Genomic DNA, 12,855 nt, shown 5'->3' with positions numbered 1-12,855 from the left:
GATCCCGTCACATATAGGAATAACTGCCTGTGACACTGTTGATCGGCTTGCCAAAGAAGCTACACAAGAAGAAGATACTGAAGCCACTCTCGCCCTCTCCCTGAATCATCTCAAATCTCGCATACACGCCACACAACGAGAGGCATTCAACGAAAATTGGACACACCTGAAACAACGGGGTAGCGTCACACTATGCCACTATGACGCTGTAACCGGTGACGACAACCGCCACTACAAAGAATATCAATCCCTGACTCGATCTCAACAGCTTATATACATGAGACTGCGCCTAGGGTACAGGTACCTATGGGAGTACATTGGCAACCCTGAGCCTCACCGCACTGTTTGTAAACTTTGTGGCCAACCCGACTCTCACACCCTCTCTCACTACATCCTCACTTGCCCTATGACCTCCTCCTATAGGTCCCCAGCCGTTACCAACACCTCTTCCCTCCCAGACCAGATATCCCTCCTCCTAGTCACAGGCCTGGCATTTGACATTATTAGGGACCTGCCACTCTTTGCCATAAACAGATAAAATGTACCTGGAACTTTCCCCCCACACACTCATCATTCTCTCACTTTATGTAACTTGACAGAACCTATGACCCTTCAGGCTTTTACGCCCTTAATGTACGAGTCATAAAGGCAAGTATGAACTTTTCATACTTCCCTGTTGGGCGCTGTAAATGCTTCTGCGCTTCACCTTGCACAGGATGTAAGGGGGTGCCCAATAAACTAGCCCCCTCGGGGGCAAATCTGAAATCTGATCTTACTCTTACATAATATTGCTTGTTCTTTCCTGACTCCTACAGTGCTAGAGTATCTCTACAGTAGTCAGTAGATAATCCCCCCGCATAAAAAGTATATATTTAAAACATTTGCAAGTAACCATGAGAAAAATGGAAGGGACGCGTTAAACTCGCTCTCTGTCGGGGGAATCGGGGCGACGAACAAAAGTGTAAGCGTGTTGGTTCAAACCAATTACGACGTGGAATAACTCTGCCGGTACCGAAGGGATTTCCTCTGCCGAGTATAATGCTCTATGCCTGGACGAATGTATGATAGAGAGTGGTAGTAACTCTCGACATGAGCTGCCATGCACAGGCCAACCGGCCAATTGCAGACTCCTTATGCTCTTGGCGGTGGGTTATGTGTATACCTTCGTCAGCCAGTGCCCTACCAGCTGAGTATTTCACCCCTGCTCTGTGTGTGTGTGTGTGAAGACGTGTATAGAGTGTATGAGTTACTCTACCCTTACACACAATATAAACGTCACAAAAACTGTCTCGTTACCAACACTGAATTCCTGACATGAACCCTTAACATTATTACTAGTTAACCGTAATAAAAAAACACTCAATTAACATCAGTACAAGATGACGTCATGTAAAATCTGCTAATTAGAACGCAGGATGGCAGTGACGTGCTTCCCTTTTTCTGCAGCTATTGTAATTCTTGACGCCGGTGATCTATAGCCATAACATGTGAGAGACCCGACACATTACAGAGGGGAGCAAACACCCAAGCCACTTGACCTCATCATAACAAACGGTAGTGTATGGTGGCCAAACTGGAACACCTTGCCCCAGTTGGCACCAGTCACCATACAGTGTTGTCATTCAGATTTAACTGTTACCTAGTTCAAGATAAGGCCAGGCCAAGGTGCAAATATTACAAGGGAAATTACAATGGGATGAGGGAAGAGATGAGGGGTATCAACTGGCCTGACTTATTAAGGTACAAGAACGCAGACACTACGCTGAATATCATAACTAGTAAAATGACCCATTTGATCGATAAATATATACCCAAGACCAAACCCAGTGCTTCTAAGAATACTAGGAGATCACTACACACGAACCATGCGGCGGTCGACAAAATTAAGAAGAAAACCCAGAAATTCAAGACGTGGGTTGGGTCAAACGATGAGCAAGACAGGAGGATGTATGCAAGAGCCAGAAACCAAGCAAAGATAGAGTGTAGGAGGGCTGAAAAGGAGTTCCAGAGGCTGGTTGCACGCGAGGTCAAGTCAAACCCAAAGGCGTTTTACCGCTATGCAAAGTCGAAATTGAAAACGCTAGTCGGAGTATCAGACCTGAGGCTTGAAGATGGTAGTTACGCAGATTCTGACCAGGATAAAGCTGAGGCATCGAACAGCTTCTTTTCCTCAGTGTTCGCAAGAGAGGATGCAACTAACCTTCCTGCGTTTGAGGACAGACGGTTCGACACAGCACTGACCCACATTGTGTTCGCAGAAGAGGGTATTAGAAATAAACTGTCCAGGCTAAAGGTCCATAAGAGTCCCGGACCTGACATGGTGCATCCTAGAGTGCTAAGAGAGCTGTGCAACGAGCTTGCAGAGCCCCTGAAGATCCTGTTTTGTAAATGCCTGGATGAACAAATGGTCCCCAGTGAATGGAAAGTGGCTTATGTGAGTCCTATCTTCAAGAAAGGCGATAGTCACTCCGCGAACAACTATAGACCGGTGAGCCTGACCAGCATAATATGTAAAGTACTTGAGAGTATTATCAGAGATGCCGCGATGGAACATCTACTACGAAACAACCTTGTAAAAGATTGCCAACACGGTTTTATGTCGGGGCGCTCTTACTTGACACAATTGCTCAAGGTATTGGATATTTGGACCCATATTCTGGAACGGGGTGGTAATATCAACAATATTTACCTAGATTTTGCCAAGGCTTTCGACAGTGTACCCCACGAAAGGCTGAAAATCAAACTGGAAGGGTACGGAATTCGGGGAAATGTCCTAGCGTGGATAGAAGACTTTCTACATGACCGCAAGCAGTGTGTGGTGATTAATGGCACGAAATCGTCATCTGTACCTGTAACAAGTGGGGTACCACAGGGCAGTGTATTGGGCCCGCTGTTGTTTGTTTGTTTCATAAATGACATGCCTGAAATTGTACACTCCTCCATACAAATGTTTGCCGATGATGGCAAGTTATTTCGGGAAATTAAGAACCAAGCGGACTGTGAAGAGCTGCAGAAGGACCTCTGTGGGTTCCAGGAATGGTCGAAGAAATGGCTGCTGAGATTCAATGTCACGAAGTGTAAGAGGATGCACCTGGGGCGTACCAACGGTAAGGAGGCGTATCATATGTCCCAACAGGATGAAGAAAATGCACTAGTTGAGACTGTGTGTGAGAAGGACCTAGGTGTGTATGTTGACAATGAGCTGAAGTTCTCGGGCCATTGTGAGAAGAAGGTAAATCAGGCAAATAAATTATTGGGTCTTATAAGAAGGTCGTTCAGATATCTAGACGGTCCGTCCCTCGTGACAATCTTCAGGAGTGAAGTGTGCTTCCCCATCTGGTCCCCGAGATATGCTAGGGACTGTCAGTTGGTTGAAAATGTTCAAAGGAGGGCCACCAGACTGGTGCCTGCACTTCGGCACCTCAGCTACCCTGAGAGATTGGAGCGCCTGAACTTGCCTAGCTTATACTACAGACGGGCAAGGGGACCTAGTTGAGGTGTATAAGCATCTCAGGGGCACTACTCAGTTGAGTGTCCTTACTTGGAGCTGGCGGACGCTCGCCCCCACAAGGGGTCACAGCTCAAGATTGAAGAAGCCGCAAGTCCAGAAAACCGTGAGGGCAAACTTTTTCGGAGTGAGGGTTGTAAACTCTTGGAACAATCTACCAGAGAGTGTTGTGACGGCACCGAGTGTGAGCTCTTTCAAGAGAAGACTTGACCAACACTGGAGCGGGTTCAGGTACATTCAGGAGCCGGTGCATGCCCAGTATTTGCCAACAGTGCGTGACAGAGACGTGACCGATCGTCCGGGCGGCTAGCGAGCCGATCTTTTGGTGAAGAATATAAATGAAAAGAACGTGACCGATCGCCCAAGCGGCTAACAAGCCGATCTGTGGCAAAGAGGGTAAAAGTAAAAAGTAAATACACTTGTAAAGTTGTGATAATTACAGAAAAAATGTGTCCTCAAAAAACAAGTCAAAATAAAACTGCGTATCAACAGTCATTAGTGTTTTGTGTGTGTGTGTGATTTCCTTATACGTATTTATTAAGATGATGATAAATGAAGGTGGAGGAGGTGGTGTGTCGACTGCCTCTCCTCCCTCCACCTATCTTGAGTTACGCGTTTATGATCATTTTCGTGTTTTATTTATTTATTTTATTTTATTTATTTGTTTTCGTCTTCGTTAAAATCTGCTACAAAGTAATTTAAATCTCGCATAGTAACGGTAATATATGAGTGATAAGATAATTATTGAATTGTTGTTTAAGTACCGTAAAGAGTCGTTCCAGTGCTTGTTTGATAGTTTTTTTTTTTTTTTTTTTTTACGGGGATTAGCCCACCCGGGCACAGGTCGCTGACCCACATCGGGGCCTGGGGGCGAAAATGTAATAATAATAATAATGATGATGATGATGATGATGATGATGATGATGATGATGATGATGATGAAATTTATGATAAAACGAAATAAAAAATAAAATAATAATGATAATATTAACTGTAATAATAATAATAATAATAATAAGAATAAGATAAATTAGAATATAATTGATATACGTCATTATTCTAACATCAACAACGATTTATACGATAGAGAATTAAAAATCAATAAATTTTGGCGATATGGCAACATGTATGGGCAGCTGACAGCCACAACATCACTCGCTGGCAGAGTTGCCAACTTAGCGACTTTGTAGCTAGATCTAGAGCTTTTTGTTTTTTTCTAGCGACATTTTAGAGCGATTTGCGACTTGTCCCAAATCTAGAGATATCCACAGAAATCTAGCGACTTTCTGGATACTTTTGGACTGTCCATGAAAACTCGGTTTTCCTAATTTCGAGCCATAATATATAGCAACGGGGTTACAGGGACAATACATTTGAACGGGTTGAACTCATAAAACAACTTCGTCAACGCTTACCTGACGACATTCGTGTGCTGCAGTCTATTTCTTTTCTGAGTGCCGATGAATGCTTGAAGCCTATTAAATCAGATATACTTGGTTTGGCACAATTATTTACAGAAGATTCCAGCACCCTTACCAAGATTGATTTCCAGTGGAAAAAACTGCATCACACAATCTGGACAGAAACATCTAACACCCTAAAATTGTGGTCAGAAGTGGCAAATTACAGAGATGCGACCGGTGAAAACCCTTACCATGATCTGGCTGAAGCACTCGCTGCCTTATCTCTTCCGCATTCAAACGCAGATGTAGAGCGCACATTTAGTAATATGAACTTTGTGAAATCAAAATTGCGCAACAAAATGAAACTATCGACATTAAAGGCAATTTTTACAATAAAGTATGGGTTAAAAAGACAGAACACCTGTTATGAACTTCCTAGTGATATTTTAAGAAAGATAGGGACTGTGGAGGCATACAGTTACAAGAGAACCTGAACCAAGCACTTCACATGCTTCCAGCTCTACAGTTGTTCACACTACCAAGAGGACTGGGATGCAATTACTATTGAATAATAGGTAAGTGTGCACATTAAACTTTAAAAAAAATAATATTTTTATTTTTACACAATGCATTTTATTTATACTCCGTCCATTATAGTCGGCATTATGAAAATATTATTTGCATCAAATTACTGAAGGGGGGGAATAATAGCTAGCGACTTTCCATGGAAGATTTAGCGACATTTAGCTACTTTTAGGTACCAGCCCAGCGACATTTGAAAAGCCGAGTTGGCAACCCTCGACAGCCACAACATTACTCGCTGTTCGTGTCCAGTACATGGTCAAGGTGGACGTGTGCATTATTCCTTCATTTTTGACAATTTCCTTAAAACTTGATACTCTTTCGGTGTTATATACTGATATAAGTGGAAGTGTTCGGTGTTGTGAGGTGCTGGAGGACTCGTAACGTGAAGTGTTGTGTTAATATATGGGAAATATTGGTTAAAAGGTGAAGTGACTCGATGAGATTGGAGGATATTTGTCACTGATGCCAAGTGAAGTGTTATGGGCCCATAACTTGATTGGATTAATGGAAATAAATAGTGTTAACGGAGGTAGTGAACCTAATTGAAGGTTAAAGAAAAATTCACGCGTGGAATCCCTTTTTCTAGTGAACATTAAAAGTACGACGAGGTACCGTAGTGAATTTTCCAAGTGTCCTTTTTGAAGTGAAGTCAATTAAAACATGTGGGAACTACAAGAGTATTCACCACAGTTAACTACACCAGGACTTGATTCACCCTCCGCCAGGAATTTAAATTAAGGTATGATTAAAACTTTGGTTTGGTTAGGTATGGTTAGTGTTATGCCATCTATTACAATTGGCACACAGAGCTATTAAAATTGTTATGGGTTAATACGTCTGACTCGCCGCTACCCCTAGCAACAACATCAAATACAATGTCATATCAGTACACTTTACATTCAGAAAATCTAACATTAAACCTTACCAACAACTCGAGAACGTATATTAACACACACAGTTTGATGATGGTGGAAGAAAAGGACTGAGACTCTACCTCCGCCTAACACACATAAGGTAAACTAGTTGTTTTGTGATTCCAGTGATTCCCTTACTACTTCCCTCCATTGGTCCTCTTACTACTTCCCTCCAGTGATTCCCTTACTACTTCCCTCCAGTGATTCCCTTACTACTTCCCTCCATTGGTCCTCTTACTACTTCCCTCATTTTACTCCCTCCATTGGTCCTCTTACTACTTCCCTCCATTGGTCCTCTTTCTACTTCCCTCCATTGGTCCTTTACTACTCCCCTCCATTGGTCCTCTTCTACTTCCTCCTTGTCTCTTACTACTTCCCTCCATTGGTCCTCTTACTACTTCCCTCCATTGGTCCTCTTACTACCTCCCTCCATTGGTCCTCTTACTACTTCCCTCCATTGGTCCTCTTACTACTTCCCTCCATTGGTCCTCTTACTACTTCCCTCATTGGTCCTCTTACTACCTCCCTCCATTGGTCCTCTTACTACTTCCCTCCATTGGTCCTCTTACTACTTCCCTCCATTGGTCCTCTTACTTCCCTCCATTGGTCCTCTTACTACTTCCCTCCATTGGTCCTCTTACTACTTCCTCCATTGGTCCTCTTACTACCTCCCTCCATTGGTCTCTTACTACTTCCCTCCATTGGTCCTCTTACTACTTCCTCCATTGGTCCTCTTACTACCTCCCTCCATTGGTCCTCTTACTACTTCCCTCAGTGGTCCTCTTACTACTTCCTCCCATTGGTCCTCTTACTACCTCCCTCCATTGGTCTCTTACTACTTCCCTCAGTGGTCCTCTTCTACTTCCTCATTGGTCCTCTTACTACCTCCCTCCATTGGTCCTCTTTCTACTTCCCTCCAGTGGTCCTCTTACACTTCCTCCATTGGTCCTCTTACTACCTCCTCCATTGGTCCTCTTACTACTTCCTCATTGGTCCTCTTACTACTTCCCTCCATTGGTCCTCTTACTACCTCCTCCATTGGTCCTCTTACTACTTCCCTCCATTGGTCTCTTACTACTTCCCATTGGTCCTCTTACTACCTCCCTCCATTGGTCTCTTACTACCTCCCTCATTGGTCCTCTTACTACTTCCCTCCATTGGTCCTCTTACTACCTCCTCCATTGGTCACTTACTACTTCCCTCCAGTGGTCCTCTTACTACTTCCTCCATTCTCTTCCCCTCCAGTGGTCCTCTTCACCTCCCTCCATTGGTCCTCTTACTACTTCCCTCCATTGGTCCTCTTACTACTTCCCTCCATTGGTCCTCTTACTACTTCCCTCCATTCCTCTTACTACCTCCCTCCATTGGTCCTCTTACTACCTCCCTCCATTGGTCTCTTACTACTTCCTCATTGGTCCTCTTACTACTTCCTCCATTGGTCTCTTACTACTTCCCTCCATTGGTCTCTTACTACTTCCTCCATTGGTCCTCTTACTCCCTCCCGTGATTCCACTACTTCCCTCCAGTGATTCCTTACTACTTCCCTCCATTGGTCTCTACCTCCTCATTCCTACTCCTCATGTCCTCTCTTACTACTTCCCTCCATTGGTCCTCTTACTACTTCCTCCATTGGTCCTCTTACTACTTCCTCCATTGGTCTTCTTACTACTTCCCTCCATTGGTCCTCTTACTACTTCCCTCCATTGGTCCTCTTCCTACACTCCCTCTGGTCTCTTACTACTTCCTCCATTGGTCTCTACCTCCTCCCATTGGTCCTCTTACTACTTCCCTCCAGTGGTCTCTTACTACTTCCCTCCATTGGTCCTCTTACTACTTCCTCCATTGGTCCTCTTACTACCTCCCTCCAGTGATTCCTTACTACTTCCTCCAGTTTCCCCTACTTCCTCAGTGATTCCTACTACTTCCCTCCAGTGATTCCTTACTACTTCCCTCATTGGTCTCCTTACCTCCCTCAGTGATTCCTTACTACTTCCCTCATTGGTCCTCTTTACTTCCCTCCATTGATTCTCTTACTACTTCCCTCCATTGGTCCTCTTACTACTTCCCTCCATTGGTCCTCTTACTACCTCCTCCAGTGATTCCTTACTACTTCCCTCCATTGGTCCTCTTCACTTCCCTCCATTGGTCCTCTTACTACCTCCTCCATTGGTCCTCTTACTACTTCCTCCATTGGTCCTCTTTTACCTCCCTCCATTGGTCTCTTCCTCCATTGGTCCTCTTACTACCTCCTCATTGGTCCTCTTACTACTTCCCTCCATTGGTCCTCTTACTACCTCCCTCGTGATTCCCTACTACTTCCCTCCATTGGTCTCTTACTACCTCTCTCATTGGTCCTCTTCTACTTCCCTCCATTGATCCTCTTACTACTTCCCTCCATTGGTCTCTTACTACTTCCCTCCATTGATTCTCTTTCTACTTCCCTCATTGGTCCTCTTACTCCCTCCCTCCAGTGATTCCTTACTACTTCCTCCAGTGATTCCCTTACTACTTCCCTCCATTGGTCCTCTTACTACCTCCCTCCAGTGATTCCCTTACTACTTCCCTCCATTGGTCCTCTTACTACTTCCCTCCATTGGTCCTCTTACCTCCCTCAGTGTTCTACTACTTCCTCCATTGGTCCTCTTACTTCCCTCCATTGGTCTCTACCTCCCTCCTTTGGTCTCTTTACCCCTCCCTCATTGGTCCTCTTACTACTTCCCTCATTGGTTCCTTACTACTTCCTCCATTGGTCCTCTTACTACTTCCCTCCATTGGTCCTCTTACCTCCATTATTCCTCTTACTACTTCCCTCCATTGTCCTCTTACTACCCCAGTTTCCCACTTCTCCATTGATCCTCTTACTACTTCCTCCGTAGTCCTTACCTCCTCCAGTGATTCCCTTACCTCCTCAGTGATTCCCTTACTTCCTCAGTGTTCCTACTTCCTCAGTGATTCCCTTACTACCTCCCTCCATTGGTCTCTTACCTCTCAGTGTTCATACTTCCCCATTGGTCCTCCTTACTTCCTCCATTGGTCTCTTACTACTTCCCTCCATTGTTCTCTTTCTTCCCTCCATTGGTCCTCTTACCTCCCCTCCAGTGATTCCTTACTACTTCCCTCCATTGGTCCTCTTACTACTCCCTCCATTGGTCCTCTTACTACTCTCTTTCCCTATTCTTTACTCCTCCATTGGTCTCTTACACCTCCCTCCATTGTCACTCACCTCCCTCCCATGTCTCTTTCCTCTTCTCTCTCCCTCATTGATTCTCTTACTACTTCCCTCGTGGTCTCTCCTCCCTATGGTCTCTTACTACTTCCCTCATTGATCCTCTTACTACTTCCTCCATTGTTCTCTTACCTCCCTCATTGAGTCTCTTTTACTTCCCTCCATTGAGTCCCTCTTACTACTTCCTCCATTGGTCTCTTCCTTTCTCTTCTCCTCCGTGGTCCTCTTACTACTTCCTCCATTGGTCTCTTCTTCCCTCCCATCGCTCTTACTACTTCCCTCCAGTGATTCCCTACTTCCCTCCATTGGTCCTCTTTTCACTTCCCTCCATTGATTACTCTCTTACTACTTCCTCCAGTGTTCACCACTTCCTCCATTGGTCTCTTACTTCCCTCCATTGGTCTCTTACTACCTCCCTCCAGTGGTCCTCTTACCTCCCTATTTCACTTACTACTTCCCCCTCATTGTTCTCTTACTACTTCCCTCCCATTGTTCCTCTTACTACTTCCCTCCAGTGATTCCTTACTACTTCCCTCATTGGTCCTCTTACTACTTCCCTCATTGGTCCTCTTACTACTTCCCTCCATTGATCCTCTACTACCTCTCATTGATCTCCACTACTTCCCTCCATTGATCTCTTACTACTTCCTCCAGTGATTCCTCTACTTCCCTCCATTGGTCTCTTACTACTTCCTCCATTGATCCTCTTTACCTCCCCTCCATTGTTCCTCTTACTTCCCTCCAGTAGTCCTCTCACTTCCTCCATTCCTCTTTTCTTCCTCAGTGGTTCCTTACTACCCTCCAGTATTCCCCTACTTCCCTCCATTACTACTTCCCTCAGTGATTCCTCTTACTACTTCCTCCAGTTCACCCTTTCTCCCAGTATTCCTTACTACTTCCCTCCATTGATTCCTCCTACCCCTCGGTTCTTTTACTTCCCTCCAGTGGTTCCTTACTACTTCCCTCAGCCCAGTTTACTACTTCCCTCCAGTGGTCCTCTTACTTCCTCCATTGGTCCTCTTACTACTTCCTCCCTTTACTACTTCCCTCCAGTGATTCCTTACTACTTCCTCCATTGATCTCTCTTTACTTCCTCCGTGTTCCTCTTTCTTCCTCCAGTGCCTCTTACTACTTCCCTCCGTGATTCCTTACTACTTCCTCCAGTGATTCCCTTTACTACTTCCTCCAGTGATTCCTTTCACTTCTCCAGTGTGTCCTCTACTACTTCCCTCCAGTGATCCCCACTACTTCCCTTCAGTGATCCCTTTACTACTTCCCTCCAGTGATTCCCTTACTACTTCCTCCAGTGATTCCTTACTACTTCCTCCAGTGATTCCCTTTACTACTTCCCTCCAGTGATTCCTTACTACTCCCTCTAGTGATTCCCTTTACTACTTCCCTCCAGTGATTCCCTTTACTACTTCCCTCCAGTGATTCTTTTACTACTTCCCTCCAGTGATTCCCTTTACACTACTTCCTCTAGTGATTCCCTTACTACTTCCCTCCAGTGATTCCTTACTACTTCCCTCCAGTGATTCCTTACTACTCCCTCCAGTGATTCCTTTACTACTTCCTCCTCCAGTGATCTCTTTACTACTTCCTCCAGTGATCCTCTTTACTACTTCCCTCCAGTGATTCCTCCAGTGATTCCCTTTACTACTTCCCTCCAGTGGTCCTCTTACTACTTCCCTCCAGTGATTCCCTTACTACTCTCCTCCATTGATTCCCTTACTACTTCCCTCCAGTGATCCCTTACTACTTCCTCCAGTGATCCCTTTACTACTTCCCTCCAGTGATTCCCTTTACTACTTCCCTCCAGTGATTCCCTTTACTACTCTCCAGTGATTCTTTTACTACTTCCCTCCAGTGATCCCTCTTTACTACTTCCCTCTCCAGTGATTCCCTTACTACCTTCCCTCCAGTGGTCCTCTTTCTACTTCCTCCAGTGATTCCCTACTACTTCCTCCAGTGATCCCTTTACTACTTCCCTCCAGTGATCCCTTACTACTTCCCTCCAGTGATTCCCTTACTACTTCCCTCAATTGATTCCTTACTACTTCCTCCAGTGATTCTTTACTACTTCCTCTATTCCCTTTACTACTTCCCTCCAGTGATTCCTTCAGTGATTCCCTTACTACTTCCCTCCAGTGATCTCTTTACTACTTCCCGACAGTGATTCCCTTTACTACTCTCTAACCATCGCCCCATTGCCCAAACTTCACCCCTTTCTAAGATTTCGAAACTATCTTGAACTCCCATTTTCTCCCGTCACCTTGAACGCCTTTCTTTGTTGGATCAGCAGTAGGAGCCACCAGGCGAGATCTACTGGTGATCTGCTCTGCTATTGCACCCGTGTTTGGTCATCCTCTCTTAGGGGCTGGGGAACTTTTGTCGTAGCCTCGACATCTCCAAAGCATTTGACAGGGTATGGCACAAGTCTTGCTATTCAAACTTCCTCTCTTTTGGTGTCTCTCCCCACTTTGTTCTCTTCTCATCTCTAGCTTCCTTGAGAATCGATCCATGGCAGTTGCTGTCGAGGGATCGGTTTCTCACTCTCTACATAATAGTGGCGTCCCACAGGGTTCTGTTCTTTTCACCAACTCTTCCTTCTTTTATCAATGATTTACTTACACCACAATCCACCTCCTATCCATTCTACGCCGCCGATGATGCTACTCTTCACTTTCCTCACATTTTCCTTCCTCCTAACCCTCAAACCAGATCTGTTTCTAGAACTGATATCATTACTTCTATCAACGCGAATCTGTGGCATCTCTGAATGGGGCGATACAAACTTGCTAAGTTCATTGCAACAAACTCAATATTTACCAATTACACTTTGTAAAGTAGACGATCTCCCACCAATTACATTTGGTGACGCCATTGCCCCTTTCCAAATTCTGAAATAAATATGTTAGGCCTCACCATTTCTCCTAATATGTCCTGGAAATCACACATCCTTAGTAGTATAACTAAAGCTGCCTCCCTGCAGCTGGGAATGCCAGGCCAGATGCCGCAGCTATTTCCACCTCCCGAGCAGTTGCTCCAAGTATATAAGGGATTCATCTGTCCTAACGGAGTACTGCTCTTTATATCCAAAGGTGGCCTCTTCTTCTGTCCAACTATTAGATAGGTGGAACTGTGAGGCATTTCGTCTTATTTACTTCCTCCCTCTTAGTAGACAATCTCTTCCCTTTCTCTTTCACCACAATGTTGCTT

Source organism: Homarus americanus, unplaced genomic scaffold (genome assembly GCF_018991925.1).
Source record: "Homarus americanus isolate GMGI-L3 unplaced genomic scaffold, GMGI_Hamer_2.0 scaffold19117, whole genome shotgun sequence".
Classification (NCBI taxonomy): domain Eukaryota; kingdom Metazoa; phylum Arthropoda; class Malacostraca; order Decapoda; family Nephropidae; genus Homarus; species Homarus americanus.
The sequence above is the reverse complement of the archived record's forward strand: the minus strand, read 5'-3'. Positions refer to the sequence as shown.